Source organism: Bubalus bubalis, chromosome 4 (assembly GCF_019923935.1).
Source record: "Bubalus bubalis isolate 160015118507 breed Murrah chromosome 4, NDDB_SH_1, whole genome shotgun sequence".
Lineage (NCBI taxonomy): Eukaryota > Metazoa > Chordata > Mammalia > Artiodactyla > Bovidae > Bubalus > Bubalus bubalis.
Window position 1 is genome coordinate 140,059,449 of NC_059160.1, and position 23,126 is coordinate 140,082,574.

General features: G+C 38.6%; 1 long non-coding RNA gene and 1 other non-coding gene across 2 annotated transcripts in view; both read right to left on the reverse strand.

The window, feature by feature from the left end:
• Positions 1-938: 938 nt before the first annotated feature.
• LOC123333432 overlaps positions 939-23,126 on the reverse strand; it is a 38,311-nt gene continuing 16,123 nt past the window's right edge. The window contains exon 4 of the long non-coding RNA XR_006550807.1: positions 939-1,431. This is a non-coding gene — a long non-coding RNA (uncharacterized LOC123333432). The remainder of the gene's footprint in view (positions 1,432-23,126) is intronic.
• TRNAC-ACA lies at positions 18,935-19,006 on the reverse strand. Its single transcript has one exon. It is a non-coding gene; the product is annotated as a tRNA-Cys (tRNA).

Sequence of the window (23,126 nt, forward strand, 5' to 3'; positions counted from 1 at the left end):
CAAATCAGGCTACTCTGCCCATCACTGACTCCTGGAGCTTGCTCAAACTCATATGCATCGAGTTGGTGATGCCATCCAACCACCTCATCCTTTGTTGTCCCCTTCTCCTGCCTTCAATCTTTCCCAGCATCAGGGTCTTTTCCAGTGAGTCAGTTCTTTGCATCAGGTACTCAAAGTATTGGAGTTTCAGCTTCAGTCCTTCCAATGAATATTCAGGGTTGTTTTCCTTTAAGATTGACTGCTTTGATCTCCTTGCAGTCCAAGGGACTCTCAAGAGTCTTCTCCAACACCATAGTTCAAAAGCATCAATTCTTCAGTGCTCAGTCTTCTTTATGGTCCAACTCTCATATCCAAACATGACTACTGGAAAAAACATAGCTTTGACTATACACTGGGGCAAAAAAGACAGTGTGGTTCCCAGAGACCTCAGGTTTCAAAGAGAAGAACACTATCCAAGATCCTGAGGACCACTGGGAACAATTTGCTCAACTTGCACTTCACTGGAATTACTTACATGTGCTATATGCTATGCTGCATGGTTTTATCTCTATTCTAAGTTCAGTTTTAAATTTTTAAAATATGTTTTATACCTCCCACTGGGCTTCCCCCATGGCTCAGTGGTAAAGAATCTGCCTGCAATGCAGGTGATGCAAGATATATAGGTTCAATCTCTGGGTTGGGAAGATCCTCTGGAGGAGAGCATGGCAACCCACTCCAGTGTTCTTGCTGGAAAAATCCATGGACAGAGGGCCCTGGTGGGCTACAACCCATGGGGTCACGAAGAATTGGATACAACAGAGCAACTGAGCATGCAAGTTTACCTCCCAATAGCTAGTTGTAAAATTATTGGACACCACAGAACATCTCAGACAGTATGCCAAATGATATTAGGACTATAAATATATTAAGAGTAAGAAACACAAAACCTCTTTGCCCTGTTAAGCACATAATGTTTTTTAAAATATTTTATTTTTCTAACTTGAGTATAATTTTTTTAAAGCTTTTGTATCGACCATGACTAAATACAGGCCCATCAGTAATCAGTAGGGGGAGCAAAAGGAAGCAAAGAGGAAGAAAGAGGGGAGGGAATGAAGGAGGGAGAGAGACAAAACATCTTAACTGGTCAAGTTATGGTTATCTCATGTTTCTGTTTTTTAATTTTTTATATTCATGTGCATGATTTACATGGATAGAGGGATGAAATGCTAGGTAATTATGCATCTGAGAGTTTTTTTTTCACTACACCTAGATACTTTTCTATTTTACCATAAACTTTTCCTTAAAATAATTTTAAATTCTACATTAGAATCCACTAATTATAGGTTTTTTGTAGGTTGTACATATCCATGGCAGATTGGATTCTCTAGGAAGCTGACGCAGACTCAGTTTAGGGTGTAGAATATTTTGGAAGGAGGGTTTTAGGGTCCACACCTAGGGGAGGAAGAAAGCAGGTTGAGCAGAGAAAAAAAATCAGGCTTCAGTGCTCGCACCGCAACCAGCATGGTCGACAGCACACTGAGTTCTGTCTAACATTTGTCCCGTTATAACCCCAATTCTATTCTACAAGTCATAGTATATGGGCTGCCTCGGGAATGGTGGCTTTCTGCAGCCATCTGAACTCCATTTATTTGTCAAAGTCACTGTCACCTGCAACTGTTGAGAGCAACCCCTCAGCTGAGTCAACAAGTTCTTCCTCGTATGAGATTTCAATGCATATTGCCGTGGCTATACCCCAATACAAAATAAAAATGTTGAGAAAAGTCAGAGCAGGGAATGATTGAACAGTGATAATATATAAAACATTTTAATTTGAAAAAATAAAAAAGTTAAAATGACTATCTCACAGGTTAATATATTAGTTCTTTTACAACTTTCTTTGTATAGATTATTAATGAATTTTAACATCAATTTATATTTCTCCAATCAGTAATATAACTTCTGTCACAAATTGTGAGTTCACTCACTTTGTTTATGTTCCTACTGGTCTATTAGTATCACTATTATTAGATAGGATTTAAAAGTGTTCTCCATTAAAATATTCTAGTTTCAAAATTTGAAGTTGATTACTTCAATATAATCAATTCTTCTCTCCTACCCAGACCACTTCATTCACTCACCTATATTATTTGAGACTATATTTTTCTATCTGGCAAACAGAAGGAGATGAAGATGATGATGCAAAATGTACAACAGCAGTAGAACACAGTACCACAGCATGTATTCCAGAAAAAGCCTTAGAGAGATCCTCAATGAAGTTCACAGAAACACCATTCATTGAAAAAGAAAAAAGAAAAGCAGCATTCATTGACTATATAAATAAAATATACCACCTACCAATACAGTACTTATCAGCAGCTAAGATATAAACTGAAGAATTGAATGATTTTCTTTTAAAATATATGAGCAATTTTGGGATTATTATTAACTGACACTTTCAGCATGCTTTGGAAACCAGGAATAAAAAGTCATTAGTAAATGTTTATTTTCTCCCTGGAAGCTTTTCATTTTGTCACAAGAGCCTATCTTCTTGAAGCCTTTCCATTTTAATTCAATCAGTTGCAAATTAATTTTCTAAGGAACAAAAAGTATTCCTGACAGATGTTGTATGATTTCCATATTGCTTTCATTTTTATCTTTAGGTTTAAAAAATAAAAGCTAATGAAGTCAATAGTAATAATCTTCCTTTCATGCAGTTTTCTTAGGTGTCATTATGAATTTTCTACAGTTTTCTTTTTTTTTTTTTTAATAGTCAAGATTCACTGCTATTCAAATGAACACCAATATGTTAATCATGGCATAATCAAATGATGTGATAAACTCTAGGCATCAAAGTGAGTTAGTTGTAATCAGCAGTTTCTATATGGAATCTGCTTTACAAATATTAAATGCAACACTGGTTTCTTTTCTTTAGGTGTCCAAGTTTCATTTGTGTTTATATTTTGTTTCATTTCCTACTCTTCCAAACTTTGGTTAACTTTTACTTCTTATCAATTTTTCAGAAGCAAAAGAGTTCATCCCAAGTATGTCACTTAATTAGAGGGTTATACAATTCAAAAGTAGCCAATTTCAAGACAACTGAAATACTTATTAGCAAAGTAGGGACTGTTTGTGTAGACTTAGCAGGTTATAATGGTCTTAATGAGTTCTCACCTTCTTGTCATTGGTGCACATTGGTCAATGATTCAGAATCTGTCTACTTAAGGCACAGCTAAAAATGAGAATTCAGAGGCCAGGCATCTCCACTCCTAACAACAATAATTTCAAACAGGTTTGAGGGGTTTGTCTTTACAGAAGTGTAAAATGCTCATTTAAAACATTTATGCACACTTACTTATAGCTCAACTGATACAATTGTTCATTTAACCTCTGGTATCAATAACCTCAGATATGCAGATGACACCACCCTTATGGCTGAAAGTGAAGAGGAACTAAAAAGCCTCTTGATGAAAGTGAAAGAGGAGAGTGAAAAAGTTGGCTTAAAGCTCAACATTCAGAAAACGAAGATCATGGCATCTGGTCCCATCACTTCATGGGAAATAGATGGGGAAACAGTGGAAACAGTGTCAGACTTTATTTTTTGGGGCTCCAAAATCACTGCAGATGGTGATTGCAGCCATGAAATTAAAAGATGCTTACTCCTTGGAAGGAAAGTTATGACCAACCTAGATAGCATATTCAAAAGCAGAGACATTACTTTGCCAACAAAGGTCTGTCTAGTCAAGGCTACGGAGAAGGCAATGGCACCCCACTCCAGTACTCTTGCCTGGAAAATCCCATGGACGGCGGAACCTGGTAGGCTGCAGTCCATGGGGTCGCTAAGCGTCGGACGTGAGTGAGCAACTTCACTTTCACTTTTCACTTTCCTGCATTGGAGAAGGAAATGGCAACCTACTCCAATGTTCTTGCCTGGAGAATCCCAGGGACGGGGGAGCCTGGTGGGCTGCCGTCTATGGGGTCGCACAGAGTCAGACATGACTGAAGTGACTTAGCAGTCAAGGCTATGGTTTTTCCACTGGTCATGTGTGGATGTGAGATTTGGACTATAAAGAAAGCTGAGCGCTGAAGAATTGATGCTTTTGAACTGTGGTGTTGGAGAAGACTCTTGAGAGTCCCTTGGACTGCAAGGAGATCCAACTAGTCCATTCTGAAGGAGATCAGTCCTGGGTGTTCATTGGAAGGACTGATGCTAAAGCTGAAACTCCAATACTTTGACCACCTCATGTGAAAAGTTGACTCATTGGAAAAGACCCTGAAGCTGGGAGGGATTGGGGGCAGGAGAAGAAGGGGACGACAGAAGATGAGATGGCTGGATGGCATCATCGACTTGATGGACGTGAGTTTGGGTGAACTACAGGAGTTGGTGGTGGACAGGGAGGCCTGGCGTGCTGCAATTCATGGGGTCACAGAGAGTCAGACACGAATGAGTGACTGAACTGAACTGAAGCAAGACGGGGCAATGCAGTTAGCTATTAGGAGAGTGGGAAGTTCTGATATTCTGTAACCATTGCTATATCACAGTTATCACAGTGGTAGTAAAACATAAATCATAAGACAAAGATTTAATATTGTTTGGGGAAACATGGACAGAAACCACATGCCCTGGCCAGACAAGATCATAGTCACATGCATGAGTTATCTTACAATAGGAGGTCCTGGTAAGGAATGCAGAACTAACAAGCCACTACCAATTGGAAGAATACCAGAAAGGTCAAAAGCAGAGAGAAGCCAGTCTGTAAGTCCTACCAACCTCCCAGAATCCTTCTCGCTGGAATCTATCTTTACTGAGTGATGCAAGCACCACCAGGAAGGACCCTGAGTCAGAATGATTGGCCAGAGACAACCCAGAAACTAATTCCATCATCATAAACCCCAGGACTGTGAGCCACGTGGCAAAGCAGTCCTAGTTTCCCTTACCCTACTGCTCTCTGCCTGGATGCCCCTTCCCAGCAAAGTCTCTTGCTTTCTCAGTATGTGTTTTTCCTCAGACAACTCATTTCTGGGTGTTAGATAAGAGTCCACTCTTGGGCCCTGGGAAGGGTCCCCTTTCCTGCAACAGTATCATCAAAACCAAAAAATCTCAGGGGAACAACACACACACACTCTCTCCAAAACCTCTGTCCAATTTTTCTTTAGCCTAGAAATGGAAGTGCTTTTCCTGGTTTCAAAGACACATTGGTACTAGGACAGAAAGCAGCCTTCCTGCTCCGCCTGAGAAGTTTATATGACAAACACTGTGTATGCCCACATGCCACAAGTGTGTCTCTAATGCGTTCGTTCCCAGGCTTCACTTGCCTGACTTCCCAGATCATCATGGTTATGCTGAACTTGTGGTATGACAGTCCTGTGGCAGGAGACTCTTCATTTCTCAGCTTCAGTCTTGGAGAAGCTGCCTCCAACAGCCTTAAATGAGAGTGTATGCTTGGCATCCTTGGAAGTAAACCAGGTCTGTCTTCTTTAAAATCACAGATCATTAAGACTATTTGAATAGTGGTCCCAGAAACTCAGCAATTCTTTTTTTTTTTTTTTTTTTTGAACATGGCACTTTTACTGGCTGCTTAGCATTAGCATTCTATAATAGAAAGCAGTTAAAAAGCATTCAAGATTATCCTTGATATTCAGAACCTTTTTCCTAACCATATATATATCCCTCGGACATCTAAAGGGCATAAACCACATTTATAGGGTTCTTTCTTGCTGAACCAGTCAGAGCACTGGTAAGGAGGGAGGGAGAGCTCCTCTGAGGACCTTATGACCCATACCAACTTATCTAATAAGTGAGTGTTAGGAACAAAGCAATTCATTCCTCAGGATACAAGCACAAAAAGCATGTCAGGCTAAAACAAATATCCTTTTTTTTTTTTTTTTTTGCCTTAGAAAATACAGAAGGCACAAGGTTGATTTCAGAAATAAAACAAGTCCATGAATATTTTATACACACACACACACACACACACACACAATCCATGGGGTCACAGTCGGACATGAATGAGCAACTAAATACACACACACACACACATATACATATACTGTGTTTAGTCACTTCAATTGTGTCTGAGTGTTTGCAACCCTATTGACCATAGCCTGGCAGGTTCCTCTGTCCATGGGGTTCTCCAGGCAAGAATAATGGAGTGGATTGCAATTTCCTCCTCCAGGGGATCTTCCTGACCCAGGGATCCAACCCATGACTCTTAAGTTTCCTGCATTGGTAGGCAGGTTCTTCACCACTAGTGCCACCTGGGAAGCCCAAATCTGTATCTATCTATTTATCTATCTGTCTGTCTGTCTGTCTGTCTATCTATAATACATGGATAAGAGAGAGAGCTCTATATTCTGGGGATACATTTATGGCTTGTAATTCCATGGACAAGGGGATTTGCATGAGAAAGGAAAGACATCAAAGGCAAACCATTAATCTCAGTTTTTTGGAGCAGCCAAGACCCAACTGCTTTCAAACTGAGGTGTTGGAAAAGACTGTTGAGAGTCTCTTGGACTGCAAGGAGATCAATTCTAAAGGAAATCAAGCCTGAATATTCATTGGAAGGACTGATGCTGAAGCTTCAATACTTTGGCCACATGATGTGAAAAAACTGACTTTTTAGAAAATACTCTGTTGCTGGGAAAGATTGAGGACAGGAGGAGAAGGGGACAATAGAGAATGAGATGGTTGGATGGCATCATCAACTCAAAGGACATGAATTTGAGGAAATTCTAGGAGATGGTGGACAGGGAAGCCTGTCTTGCTGCAGTCCATCGGGTTGCAAAGAGTAGGACACGACTGAGCAACTGAACAACAGACCCAGATCATAAATTCTGAAATAGAACAACAAAATGGAGACTTCCTCTGAAAGTGAAAGTCGCTCAGTTATGTCCTACCCCATGGACTATATACAGTCCACAGAATTATCCAGGCCGAAATACAGGAGTGGGTAGCCTTTCCCTTCTCCAGGGGATCTTCCCAACCCAGGGATCGAACCCAGGTCTCCCACATAGCAGGTGGACTCTTTACCAGCTGAGCCACAAGGAAAGCCCAAGAATACTGGAGTGAGTAGCCTATCCCTTCTCCAGGGGATATTCCTGACCCAGGAATCAAACAGGGGTCTCCTGCATTGCAGGTGGATTCTTAACCAACTGAGCTACCATCACCAAATTCCTAGCAAATATGCTCAGTAGGTAACAGGTTTCTTTTTTATGTCTCATTGACCAAATGACAATGCACTAAATGCTCCTTGATGCCAAGCCATTAAATGTGTGTGCTTTGCATTTGGCGAGTGTTTCATGAGTGCTCCTAAGCAATTAGGCTCTTCTTTTCATGTAAATGTTCAGATAAGGGGATACTAGGAAGCGCTGTCAGCAACACGGTGAAGTGGGTGGACCCCCTTCTTTCCTCTGCCTTAGTTCCCGCTGTCACTTTAAGTGACTTTCATTTTCCGCTATCAAAACTGTTCCTTAGAAAATGATATGTGATAGAGGGACGTGAATCCCTGCAATTTCTCCTCAGAATGACTTCAATCAACATCAAGTGAGTATTTTTGGATCTAAAATCCAACTAGTTAAATTCTCTCTGATTAAATAATGTGAAAATGATTTCAGTGGTGATGAAACAGTCACCAGGTCATACCCTGTACTTCTTGTGTCAGGAAACATCAGCTTTTACCTAGTTTGAAATGCAAATCCAATTTGTCACCACACGCAAACGCACACACATATCCCACAGAATTCCCTTTAAACCCATGCTGAAAGCCCTTTAATGTGCTCCCTTTGGAAAGGGAAGCCTGGTGTGCTACAGTTCATGGGATCGCAGAGAATCAGACATGATTGAGAGGCTAAACAACTTGCTTGCTCGCGTGCTCAGTTGTGTCCAACTCTTTGCAACCCCATGGACTGTAGCCCACCAGACTCCTCAGTCCATGGGCAACAAGTTGCTTATGGCACGAAATTTAAAATCCTTAATGAAGCTACAAGATCTCACTTATCTTACCAGCTCATCTCAGCCCAAATGCCCTGGTTATCTGGGTTCCAGCCACACTAAGCTTTCCTAAAATTCTTCAGCGGAAGATTTGTTTCTCATCTCAGGCAAAACAAGGAGAGCCTTTTCCATCCTACTACTGCCTCTGCCTACTTATGCTATCAAGTCTGCTTTTAAATATCACTCTCAGAGCACATTGAACTCATTATAAGTAGAGGAACAGGATTAATAGGAAGATGTTACAAAAATTCTGGTTTGGGAAATCACAGTGTATTAGGTTTAGTTAATACAAAAAAAAAAAAAGAAGAAGAAGAATGAACAATGAACTTAAAGGAAATACTGAGAAAAACATACAAGGAGAAGATATTAAAATTTTTGAAACCTTAAGAGAGTTTGGTCAAGGACAAATAGCCAGGGGAGTGCAGAGTCCAGCCAAGACTGAACTATGTCTAAGAGCACCTACCCTGTCCAGGGCCCTCTCTGCAATGTAGATAATGAAAATGCAACATACAGATAAAGCCAATAGGAATTAAGGGCAGAATAACATGTGGACTAGCCACCTCCACTTTGAGGAAAGCTCAGAAGGGGCATTTGTGAAGGATTTATCAAACGCATAAAGTGTAAGTTGACAAAACGATGGACTTGGGCTATAAATAAGATCGAATGAGAGCTTTTGATGTTGTCATGGTCAGACTTATCCACAATGCCCCACCTATTCTGCCCAAGGCATTGTTTCCTAGAAGGAAAATCTATGGTTAAGTGATTATAGAAGTGATGTCGCTCAGTCCTGTCCAACTCTTTGAGATCCCATGGACAGTAGTCTGCACCAGGCTCCTCTTAAGTGATTGTAGAGAACATTAAAAAAAAAAAAAAATGTAGTGAATCAGCTTGGGCTACTAGAATGCTCTTAGCTTACTAAGAGACTTTACTTCCTCTTACTATCAACAAAGAACCCACCCAAAGGAACTGTCATGTTAGACTGGAGAGCAAATGAAGCATTGACCACAATTTTTATTAAATGGTAATGCTGAGATTTTTTAAGCTCTGTCTCACCAAGTAGACTGTAAATATCCAATGCTTGCTGCTGCTAAGCCACTTCAGTCGTGTCCGACTCTGTGCAACCCCATAGACGGCAGTCCACTAGGCTCCCCGTCCCTGGGATTCTCCAGGCAAGAACACTGGAGTGGGTTGGCATTTCCTTCTCCAATGCATGAAAGTGAAAAGTGAAAGTGAAGTCGCTCAGTCATGTCCGACTCTTCGCGATGCCATGGACTGCAGCCCACCAGGCTCCTCCATCCATGGGATTTTCCAGGCAAGAGTACTGGAGTGGGGTGCCATTGCCTTCAATGCTTAGAGTGTGTTTTAATCATTATTGTATCAATTGCTTATCATGCTGCCTGGAACATAATTGGGAGCCAATATATAATTGTGGCTATTTTCTTAACCAATTTATGCTAGTCACAGAGGCCTATCCTCAGTCCAAAATAAGCACAAAAAATGTGATGAGTGCCAGCAAGTAAATAGAAGATAATCTAGAAAAAATTTTCTACTTAATGGCAGTCATAGGTATAAGACTTCTATCTCATAAAAATGTCTACCCTCAACCATCATCAACATACCACCTTTTCTTAATATGTTTTGAGTATGGAATTTGTGCAGTGAGAAGGGATAGTTTTCTTTCATAAGTCTTATGTGGAATGACTGTTTTCGAGATGTGTGAGACATACACACTCCCTTGGTGCTGCAATAATCTAATATCAGTTAAGGGACTCAAAAAAAACACACCAAAACCCTCTAAAAATGGCTGCACTTTATTTTAACAAACCCTTCCAAATATCAGGGCAAGTGAAAATGGGTGTGTAGACAAAGGTCTTGAAAGGAAAAACTTCTTCTCTGTCTTTAAACAAAGAAAAAAAATTGCTTGATTTCAGAGTTTACCAAGCTGAGTAAAGGAAAAATATGGGAACAAGAAATCTGCCCTAAAGTTTCAAGGCCTATTCCAGCATCTAGGTCTGGCATTTTCTATCCATATAGTCACCTATTGCCTTGCAATAGATGTGGTTCACAGATTAGCAGCATCCACATCGCCAGGGAGCTTCGAAAATACAGAATCTGAAGCCTCACAACCAGATCTACTGAAATTAAATCTATGTTTTATCAGGCAATTCATGTGTCCATTAAAGCTTAGAAAGTACTGACCTGGAACCTATGGTATATGATGAAGACCTAGGGTTAATATGTTAAACTGTACGTTAGAGTATGTTTAAAGCTAAAATTTAAAATTGACGGAAAAGATGATTCTTGAGACACACATGATGAAAGAATTTCTTTTCATATAAAGATACTAAAATTCAGAATAGGTCAGAGACTACATCCTGCAGTTCCAAAAGGCAGATTCAAACTGGTTTAAGCAGAATGAACAACAAAAACATTAATCATCCCCTTCCAGGTTTCTACCTTTAGATCTGCTTACAGATAAGAAAGACAGAAGGAAAATGTTCTGTCCCCGGAGGAAAAGTCAAAAAGTCAGGCACAGCCTGGTGCTTAAATATGTTGGAAGAGAAACTCAGAAATTAGAAATTGTACCCCTGATAATATAAAAATAGTAATTCTATTTTCAATCCCTACTTTTTACCTTCCAATATGCTTTAAATTTCTCTATTTGTACATAGTTTTACATGTTTACTATCATTCCTCATTTTCTCCATTAGATTATTAATCCCATAAAGAAACTGACAGCTTCTCACCTGCTCAAAGTAATTTTCAATTGTTCATAAACACCTATTAAGTACTTTATGACCACTCACTGTCTAAAATACAAGGAACGATTAAATTTACCCAAGTGGAAGCATGTGATTCAATTTCTTTTGCAATATTCAACTAATTCCTTTATCTCCCTAAACCCTTCAGAACAAACTCAATGTGTTCTCACTTTAGAGAGATCTTCCCTGCCCTACCCCCAATTTCTTCCTTTCTCCTTCCCAAGCAATCTGCCCTTTCCTCCACTATAGACCTTATACCATGCTGTGAATTGCTTGGTGTCTTCATATTTAACTATGACATCTTTGGATTCAGCACCATAACTCAGATTTAACTAGAGCCTTCTGGCTGGAATCAAATTTAAATCAAATATCTCATTTTGCAACCTACATGAGTCCAATACTGTCCTCATTTTCAGTAAACTTCTGTTCTTTTTTCAGTGTTGCTTCAGCTTATGGGTTAACCTCTGAGGATGAGATCTCTATCCAGTGTTTATGCTAACTAGTACACACAGACCACAGTTTTATGGACATTTGCCAAAAGAACTCAAAACATATTCATGACTGTAGGAACTTTGCTCAAGATTTGATGACAGCAGAAGGATTTGATAAAAATCTAACTTTTCAACCCAGCAGTGCACAATTTTTCTCCATCGGGTGACTAGTCCCTTTTTATCCTTCCACTGTACACAGCCTGAGCTCAATTATATGATATAATCCACCACCTCCTGGATACACAATACAGACCCTGGCCCCAACACCAAAGCCCAGGTTAGTCCATCTTCCCCAGCATTCACAATATCTCTTAGATGTTCTTACTCTAACCCTTTGGAATGTAAATAAATCTCTCCATGGAGAGCTAAGACTTGAGCATTCAGCTTTGCAGTCTATGGATTGCTCCCTGATCCTGGGGTTATCCACTTTGAAATGTAACTATATAGCTCCTACCTCTGCAGAGCCAACTATCTCTGGAATCCTTATTATTTAATTAGTCATCAATTAACTTCCAGACTTATTTTTAGGGTGCTTCCCTGTTGGCTCAGTGGTAAAGAATTAGCCTGCAATGCAGAAGAGGCAGGAGATGCCACAGTTTGGATTCCTGAGTTGGTAAAATCCCCTGGAAGAGGAAATTGCAACTCACTCCAGTGTTCTTGCTGGGAGAATGCCATGGACATAGGAGCCTGGTGGGCTGCAGTCTGTAGGGTCACCATGAGTGGGACATGACTGAGCGACTGAGCACGCACATTTGTTGTCATAGTGCAGGTCTCAAGTTTCAGTAAAATTAAGATAGCCCTGTTGCTGCTACTGCTAAGTCGCTTCAGTTGTGTCTGACTCTGTGCGACCCCATAGACGGCAGCCCACCAGGCTCCGCCGTCCCTGGGATTCTCCAGGCAAGAACACTGGAGTGGGTTGCCATTTCCTTCTCCAATGCATGAAAGTGAAAAGTGAAAGTGAAGTCACTCAGTTGTGTCTGACTCAGCGACCCCATGGACTGCAGCCTTCCAGGCTCCTCCGTCCATGGGATTTTCCAGGCAAGAGTACTGGAGTGGGGTGCCAACTCTGCAGAAACAAAAAAAAAGTTTTTCCCTTGTCCGTATATGTATTTATTCTTTATTCACATGCCTTAAGAGGTTTCTCTGATTCTTAGAATTTAGAATTTTGTCAACCTACACTCAAGAATATATATATATATATATATATGTATATATGTACATATATATAAAATCAAATCTTACCAGAAGTTGCTGCAATCTCTTAATCTGCAGTTCAAGTATTTATGCAATATGAGAACTTTCTCCCCAATTATTTGTTTGAATAGTTGCCTCTCTTTCATCTGATCCTTTTTCTCTTTCTGGAATAGAGGTTATTCACACATTTGTTCTCCTAGATGCATCTTCTCAATCTTTCTTCCATCATGGCTTTGAACTATTTCTTCCACCTCATCTTCCAAAGTATTAGACAAATATCTAAACATTCACTAAAACAAAGCAATGTTTTAAATATAAAGAATTGGGTTCTTCTGCTATATGTCAGTCTTTTTTTGCATGCTTATGACCTTTCTTACTGTTAAATTGTTACTAGTCTCTTTTAGCAGATCTATTTGATGCTTTTATCTCTGGCTGTGAGTCTCCCCCGCTAAAGCTGTTGACATCTTCTTTGTCAGCTGTGTGTCAGGTATGGTAGCTGGAGCATTCTATATAGCAGAACATCTATAAGTGGGAAAAGGTTAAGTCTTTCATATCCCTATGGGCCAGCAATATGACTCCCAGCTCCTCAGTAGATCACATGAGTAATCCACCTTGTTGCCCAGATTCCCTGCACAGCCTCACCTCAAGTGTGGGAGAACTTGACTCATTCATTCCTCTCCTCCTGGATTCCTTGAGAACTTAAGAAACTAGGCAAGCACACATGGGGCTGATATTAACCTTCTATCCATGGTCTAAGACCTGTTACGTTCAGAATCTCTTTCGAGAGCTCACTGGCTTTGGCCCATGAAACAAAAAACATTTCAGCTATCCTGTCTGAATTCTCCCAGGGAATACGGCTCAATAACTACTAGCCCCAGTAGCTGTTTTGTCCAAGAGAAGAAACTGGATTAGAATTAGGGAGTATAAACAAAGCACCAAGGTATGATTTGAACCTATTTCCTGAATAAAGGGACCAGCAGTTGAGTCCAAGAAGCTAGAAAGTTTCCAAAGATATAAGGCAGGTGGCCAAATGAACAGTGTTTCCTGATGAGTATAGGTTGGGAGTGAGGAGGGGAGACCAAGGATAATCAAAGGGTTTTTTCTAGTTTAGAAAATTAGTCAGATAAAGTAATCAAGAGATCAGCTGTTTCAATATAGCAAAATTTCATTCCATCTCCTAGTTCATTGCCATTGAATTATCTGTGACTCACATATTCTTTGAAGGAAAAAAAACGACTGTCAAGAAGAAACAAAGGATATTTAAAAATACTTATACCCACAGGTCAACTTATGGTCATGATTGCCCTGACTCCATTTTCTAAATATATCCCATATCATCATCCTTATAATCTTGCTGCCATTAGACTGATGCCAGTTAAGGGCTAGACAATCCAATTCTTAGTATTAAAATCTGATCCCAGTTTGAAGTTCAGTGGTTGTTTTATTTTTTTAATTTCAAGTAAAGATGCAATGGCACCCCACTCCAGTACTTTTGCCTGGAAAATCCCATGGATAGAGGAGCCTGGTAGCCTGTAGTCCATGGGGTCGCTAAAAGTCGGACACGACTGAGTGACTTCACTTTCACTTTTCACTTTCATGCATTGGAGAAGGAAATGGCAACCCACTCCAATGTTCTTGCCTGGAGAATCCCAGGGACGGGGGAGCTTGGTGGGCTGCCGTCTATGGGGTCGCACAGAGTCGGACACGACTGAAGCGACTTAGCAGTAGCAGCAGCAAAGATATATACCATGACACACCATGATAAATTGCTTGGCATAGTGGTACTCAGGGTGAAATTTTATAAGCCTAATTCCAGTACTTCAAAGTGTACTTTCAAATAGGGTTAATAAAGTCAACTGGATTACTGATACTTCATCACAAAGAGGAGCCTTACTGTTCATGGTTTCATAATAGCCTGTTTTACCTTGTTATTTGTCACTATTTGCCTGAGAAAGCATGGAATTCATAGCACTTTTCACTCTGAAAATTACAAGACTACTCTATTAGCATACTTAAAAATTATATTCATCTATGTTCTTTGAACAGGAACTGTTTTTGAAGTGGAAATACATACTATGCTCTTTCCGGTAGTCAACTCTCAAAACATAATAATGACAACAACTACAACAAATAATAATAATGTTGTAACATCAAAAATGCTAAACAACACAGGAAAAGATTAAAGGCTGAGCACTAAGAGACTCAGCTGAAGGAGGGAAAGATAAAAGCAGAAAAAAGTAGCCAAACAGACAAAATTCATTGTTTACTGCAATGAATGCTGAGTTAGAGGAGAGCTGAATACTCTCAGTTATTTGCTTATTCTCCATGTTATTCCTGAAAGAATTTAAGACTTCTTACACAAACTGGGCACAATGACAAAGGAAAAAACAGATTAAAAAAGAACACAACATGGTTATGTGTGCAAAACTGAGTTAGAAATAAGTGTAATCTAAAAATGCCTGCTATAAAACCAACACACTTGCTATAGAAAGTTAGTCATAAATTTGACTCTAAGCTTTTCAGTAGTCAATTCTAAAAGGGAAACATTGTAATCAGTTGCACAATTCCCTGTACCTGTAGATACAAACTGTCCAATTGTTCAGGAGCCCCACCATGATTCTGGTGGGTGAAGTCAGATAGGAGTATTTCCTGGAAATCCCTGGAAATACAATGTCATGACCTACGTCTTCAACAGCATTCTTACAACAAAAGAAATAGGAAGATTCATAAAACTGTTTCTTATCTTGTCCCTCAGCCAGTGTAAGGCAAAAAAAAAAAAAAAAAAAAGCACATTTTACTTAAAAAAAAAAAAAATTGTTTACAGGGTGTGTGTGCATGTTACTGGCTTAGTCGTGCCTGACTCTTTGAGACTCCATGGACTGTAGTTTGCCAGACTCTTCTATACATGGAATTCTTCAGGCAAGAATACTGGAGTGGGTAGCTGTTCCCTTCTCCAAGGGAATCTTCCCAACTCAGGGATTGAACCCAGGTCTCCTGCATTGCAAGCAGATTCTTTCTCAGATTCATCTGAGCCACCTATTGAGTGGTAAAAGAAAGTTATAGTTCTTAAATGTTCAAAAATTCTTAGTAAAAACAATATAATGCTGTATTGTCCCAAAGCTTTCAGGTCTCTAGAGAGTTCTCTCCAGAAATAGCCCATAGACCCCACTGGGCACCAGTGGTTTGGAAATAGTAAGAATAGATGTTAAGGGGGCTCAAGAAAAAAAAAAATCTGATGATGAACTAATGACTTGACTAAACTTTCAGTTTCTTTGGACTCAGTGGGACATGTTTCTGACTTTCCTAAATTGTGAAAAAGCTTGGGGCTGGCACCAGGATTAAGGGTGAGGCAGACACTAACAGAGCCTCATGAAATGTTTATAACCTACAATCTCTAACTCAGAAAGAAGTTTCACCCTTTTTGAAGGAAAAGTCCTAGTTTGGGGTTCAGGATCATTTCATGAATATCTAATTATCTGTTATCCTTAAACTAGATAGTATAGGAACAGAGATTTCAAGTGAACAGGAAACAAAGATCAAGAAAACAAATGTTTCCTGGATCTGAAGGCAATTTTGAATGGTGGAGAATAAGCAAGAGGGGGTGATGATATAAAGAGGAGCTAATCTGTTTATTATGTACAAAAATCTTAACAACTCAATAACAATAGATCATCAATATTAAGCGAGAAAATTCATATTAGTAAATATCAAAATAGATTTGAGGTAGTATCTGAACATATTACTATGATTTGTTTGGTTGGTTGTTTGTTTCACTCTCAAGACTATTAACTGAGGACTTCTCTGGTGGTCCAGTGGTTGAAACTCCAGGCTTCCAAAGCCAGGGGGGTTGGGCTCAATCACTGATCGAGGAACTAAGACCTTAGTTTGGCCAATAGAAACTGCCAAAATAAGTAAAAGATATTAACAAAGTTCATTTACATTGATAGTGCATAAATGTTATCCAAGTTACAATCAAAGGTCATTTGCTTTAAAAAAAAAAGGCTATTGCTTGAGACTATATAAAGACTTGTTCGTGACAGTTGCATAACTCTTTCTTTTTTTCTAATTTTATGTGCTAAAAGCAGAAACCAGAGCCAAAGGAAAAATGGGCCATATGGGGACCTAAACATTTGTACATTGCTACTTGAAGCTTTGAAAGCTGAATGAATGGAGAGCAATTCATTTTGACTTCTTAGTCTCTCTGCTGTTACCCGAGCTTTACCAATTTTTTCAGTCATTAAATAATTCTTCCCAATGGCAAAAAATATTCATGAATCATATCTTAAAACCAATAGGCTGGAGAAGGAAATGGCAACCCACTCCAGTGTTCTTGCTTGGAGAATCCCAGGGATAGGGGAGCCTGTTGAGCTGCTGTCTCTGGGGTCGCACAGAGTCGGACACGACTGAAGCGACTTAGCAGCAGAAGTGACTATATAACATCCAGCTGAAGACTAGCCAGGGGGGTACTCTTTCTGCCCCCTTCTGATGCCTATGTCAGAAGCTTTCTCTGTCTCCTTTATAGTTTAATAAAACTTATTTACACACACACACACACACACAAAACCAATAGGCTAAAAAAGAAACAGTCTCACCATGACCCTAAGATCCACTCTCCATGAAGAGTAATATCAATCTCAATATAATCATGTTGAAGGCCAGACATCTTTTGATCAATGGTGTCTAGGTGACTATCAGTAGTTGTTCAGAACACACAGATAATAGCAATGACAAAGACCAATCTCAGAGCCAAGTTTTAAAGAGCATCAGTAGAGCAATGACAAAGATAAGATTTAAAATAATAATAAAAACAAAAACAGAGACTAGAGTCTGCAGAAATCTGAATTATGTAATTTGAGCATCTATTTCCTGAAACACATTTTCACTTAGGAAATTCAAAAAACAAAAAAAGGAATACGTTAGCCTAGCTATTTGAAAAAAAAAAAAAAAAAAAGCTGTTTGCTGCATGACCTAGTATAAAGGTTTCAAAGTTTCCAAATGAGAAGTCTAAATATGAAGCATTGGAAGTCAAAATCACTTGCAAACCATTAAGAATGGTTTTCCAATACAAGAGCAGCAAGTTAGAAGCAGTTTCTGTTCCTTTGAGATCATGCTCTGTTATCCAACTCTGGCATTAAAGATTAAGAAACTTAAGAAATACCTAATAATTATATAAGCTTCTAATTGCACACATTGTTCTAATAAGATTATGTGGTCAATTTTGAGACTGGGTAAACATTTTGAAATTGCCTTACCAGAGTTCTGCATATAAAAAGGTTTTTTTTTTTTTTGTAATCCTAGTCCTAATCCTGTTTTAGAAAATCTCTTATTGAGAATTTGATGAGACCATTTCAGTATCAGTATGCTTCTATCCCTTTTTCTAAACAAAAGCCTTTTTGCAAGCAATCAATCCCAGCAAGCCAATCAGCTTTCCACCATGCATCCTCTTAAATATTTTCTCTGAAGCAATGTTTCTAAATCTGTATGCTTTCAATAGGATGCTAATAAATGTTCTGTGAGGGAAAAAAAAAATAAGTTTACATAGTTGACTAAGCTTGAGGCTGGCTGGTAAAACACACTTAAATAGATTTCTTAATTACAGGAATTCTCTTGAGCATTTAGTCTCCTCTTTAAAGAGTCAACATTTAGCATCAGTTAAGCTCCTCTTTCCTTTCTTTTTCCCCAGAACACTATTTTTATCTTTTAGACTTCATTCCCATGGAACTTAGGAAGAACATCTTTGAAAGACAGTAATAAGGAAAACTGTAGGTGGGATTAGTGAGTCTCACAGAGTGGACTTTACCTGTGTTACAGAAATATGTCGCTTGAGGCTTTATTCCACAAGCCAGTTCTACTTAATGACCAGCTTCTCCCATCCATCCTGGATGGAAAAGCCTGATTTGGGGTCTCTGAAGCCCTGTGACCCAGGAATCAAGCATGTTTTATGCCTCTATTGAATATCTGTCACCTTTACATGTCACCAATCTCAGTGAAGAGATGGGATTACCAACTGACTTCATCTGGCTGTGGGTATTAGAGCCTAAATCTATATAGGTGCAGAGGGAGGTAACCTGGCAGGTAATACAGCCTTGCCTCATTGGGTTGAATAACTCCCCCCAAGCATTAGGCTTTCTTATGTTACTTTTCAATGAGAATGAGACAATGAGCCTGGCTGAGAAGACAGCCCTGTTTGTTCTCTCTCAAGCTGTTCTAAGATCTCTACCAATGGAAACTCACCAGGATTTCAACACTGATTTAAAGATGCCCATTAACAATCCACTTTAGAAACATTTGGCTTGTGAAAACTTGTCCAGTGAAGATAAAATTTGATTAGAACTTAATCTAGGGAGATTGGGATTGACATATATACACTATATGTATAAAACAGATACTGAAATTGAAGTCGTTCAGTTGTGTCCGACTCTTTGCAACCCCATAGAATGTAGCCTTCCAGGCTCCTCCATCCATGGGATTTTCCAGGCAAGAGTACTGGAATGGGTTGCCATTTCCTTCTCCAGAGGGTCTTCCCAACCCAGGGATCAAACCTGGGTCTCCTGCATTGTAGGCAGACGCTTTACCATCTGAGCCACCAGGGAAGCCTATGAGAACCTCCTGTATAGCACAAGAAACTTTACTAAGTGCTCTGTGGTGATCTAAATGGTAAGGAAATCCAAAAAAGGGTATATACGTATATGTATAATTGACTCCCTTTGCTATATAACAGTAACTAACACACCATTACAATGGTGTGTCAGTTATAATCTAATACAATGTTTAAAAAATAACAAGAAAGAATGTTATTAAATCATTAAAAAAAAAACACCCAAAACAAAAAACTTAATCTTACTGGATTGCCAAAAAGTCTGTGTTACGGCTTTTCAGTGACCTCTTCCAGAAAACCCCAAACAAACTCTTTAGCCAGCCCAGTACTAACAAAGACATATGCTGGCTAATAGAACCAATAAATGGTAATCACAGAGGTTAACAAGTTTACCCAAGGTCATACCTCTGGAATTCTTTCCATTATACCATGTAGTTTAGTCCATTCAATCTTTCTTTTTATTAAGATATGTATCAGCCTGATATCCTTCCCTCACAGAGCCACACCTAACCAATTTATCTAAAGCATCTCTGTCCCTATCAATCTATGCTTTTATTTAATAAAAATTATCACAGTTTGAAATTATTTCACTTGTTTATGTCTTTGTTATCTATTTCACCCTATTGGAGTGAAAGTTTAAGATGCAAGTATCTTATCCTTTTATGTTCCACTTTATCACAAACACCAAAATCAAGTACCTGGAGCTTATCAGAATTAAATCAAAATGGGGGATCAAGGAAGAGAAATCTATGCTTTCAAGTTAGTAAAAATCCTAAGTCCCATGATAGACTTTCTTTCATAGCCATGTTCAGTCTATAAAGGGAAAGTGGGATATCGTGTGCCATGGGAACTTTTAAGGGGATAATCACCTGCCTGAAATGATTAAAGGAGTCTTCAACTTGGATGCAGGAGGCTGAACCTCATGGCTCTCTAGGGGGCCATCTGTTTACATCTATACTAACAAATCATTTCCACTCACCTTTTTTGACCCCAGTCTTCGATCTCTCTGGTTTCTAGTTGTTAAAAGAACCCGGACATTTCCAAATTTCTATACCTGTCATATCTCATAATATTAATGCTTGTGATTTTAGTTGACAACAATTCTGGCGCAATATATTAATTACTGTTAGATCGCTCACCTGATTGGTTTCATTATTTTTTTTATGATGAGATATATAGTAAGAAAATAATTTAAATAAAATAAAGTGAAATAAATATTCAACTAATTTCTATGATTTTTAAGAGTTGGAGGACATCCTAGAGTTATGTCTATACAGCAAACTAAAACCACAAAATGCTATAAGCTCTTAGCTATCCTGCATTCCCAATATGAAATTTTTGGATACTGACAGATTTTCATCTCTTTTACTTTTAACCTATGAGAAAAGTCAATATGAAGGAAAAGACAATCTTTAAAATCAAGTTTGCTAAACATAATGACCAAAGAAATGTAATAGGGGGAAGGAGTTAGGGCCTGTAAGAGTTAAGAAAGGAGGACCGAATTTGAAAAGACAGAACATATCTCATGATTTAAGTTAATGGATGTATACTGATGTTGCCATTCAAGCCATCTCCCTCAGCTAATAAGGACTAAATCCATAAGATTTACCATACACATTTCCCTCAGCCATTAGACTTCAGACATGTACTTTTTTCCCTAAAGGTTAATTCAACTTCTTCCAAATTATTAAGAAAACTAACATTATATATTCACCTCTGGAAGATAAACCACTCTCTCAAAAGTTACCTGAGTGGACATATTTTAAGCTGTATCACAATGCTTCATGATTACAATAGCAAGAGTTTAGATATTACAAATGCATATTTTATCTTTTAAAATAGCTTTTCAACCATGAAAACACATTATTTCTTTTATTCTTTAAGTACTCAATATACTCATGGTCAGTACTACATATCTTATTGTCCAACTTTTCCCTTATCATTTCAGAAGACTTGATCTTAGAAAACTGCAAACTTTTTGAGTTAAGGTTTCACCAAAATTCTGACAAGTTATTTTATTGAAATTGACAAAAGGTTTCTAAATTTATATGAAGGGGTAAAAGGCCCACTATAGTCAACATGATATTTAAGGTGAAGAACAATGTTGGAGAACTTACACAACCTGTCTTCAATATTTATATAAGTCCACTGTGATCAAGACAGTGTGGTATTAGCAAAGAAGAAACAAATGTATCAATGGAACAGAATAGAGGGTTCAGAAATAGACTCCTATAGATATAGTTATCTTTGACAAAGGTGAGAAGTCAATACAATGGAACAAAGAGTCTTTTAAACAAATAGAACTAAAACAACTGAACATCCGCAAGCAAAAAATAAAAACAACCAAAAATATATCTATACGCAGACCTTACCCTTTTCGTAAAATTAGACCAAAATCACAGATCTAAAGGTAAAATGCAAAACTATAAAAGTACTAGAAGATAACATAGGAGAACATCTAAATGATCTTGGGTATGGTGATGTCTTTTTATAAGCAACACTGAAGTCATAACTATGAATGAAATTATTAATAACATGGACCTAACAAAAATTAAAAACTGTTCTCTCTGTAAAAGACTACATCAAGAAGATTAGAAGACAAGCCACAGACTGAAAACAAACATTCTCAAGTGGCACATCTAAGAAAGAACAGTTATCCAAAATATAAAAAGAGCTTTTAACACTTAACGATAAGTGAACTAACAACTTGATTAAAAAATGGGCCAGATACTACACCAAAGATAAACAGATAGCAACAAGCACATGAAAAGATGCTCACTTCATTTGTCAGAGAAATAAAAATTAAAACAACAATCAGATACCACTACACATATTAGAATGGTCAAAATCCATGACGCTAATAATACCAAATCCTGGCAAGAATATTTTGGTAATTTCTTATGAAACTAAACACACGATCTCCCAATAATGCTTTTGGTATTTACCCAAAGGAATTGAAAATTCTGTTCTCACAAATTTACACACAGTGCTTGCTGTTGTTGTTTAGTCATCAAGTCATGTCCAGCTCTTGTGACCCCCTGTGGACTATAGCCAGCCAGGCTCCTCTGTCCATGGGATTCTCCAGGCAAGTACACTGGAGTGGGTTGCCATTTCCTCCTCCAGGGAATCTTCCAGACCCAGGGAGTGAACCCACATCTCCTGCATTGGCAGGTGGATTCTTTACCACTGAACCACCAGGGAAGCCCACATACAGTATTTACAACAGCTTTATTCATAATTGCCAGAACTTAGAAGCAACCAAGATATCCTCAGATAAATAAACTCTGGTAAATCCAGACAATGGAATATCAATCAGTGCTAAAAAGAAATGAGCTATCAAGCCATGTAAAGACATGGAGAAACTTTAAATGTATATTACTAAGTGAAAGAATCCAATCTGAGAAAGCTATATACTGTAGTTCCACTATATAATATTTTGGAAAAGGCAAACTTATAGACAGCAAAAAAAAAAAAAAAAAAAAAAAAACGGAAATCAGTGATTGGCAGGGGTGACAGTTAGTGGGGAAGGAGATGAATAAGCAGAGCACAGAGAATTTTTCAGGCAATGAAAACACTCTGTATGATATAATAATGATTGAGACGTGTCACTATATCTTTGTATTCCAAACCCATAGAATGTATAATACCAAGAGTGAACCCTAAGATAAACTGCGGACTTTTGACAATTATGATTGATGACTTTGATGATTATGATGTATCATTGACATCATCCTTGGTTAAAAAAGGAAAAAAAAAATTGCCGTTCTAGTAAGTGATGCTGGGGAAGGTTATGCATGTGTGGAAGCATGGGGTGTGTAGAAAATCTCTATACCTTTCCTTCATTTCAGCTTAAAACTATTTTTAAAACTTTAATTAACTAGAAAGAAGAAGAAGGAAGGCAGCTATAAGGAAAAAGGGATGAAGGAGTAATCCTATTTTTGTTTGGAGTCTTTCCCCAATAGCAGAGGCCTGTCTGTCAGCCACAGATAAAACCCCACATCTCAGTTTCACTCCTTTTGACCTTCACACACTCTGCACCACTCCTTGCTTATCCAGCAACACTGAATCTATTTTACCTGTGACTCCACCTTGTAACATCAGGGGGGCCCGGGAGG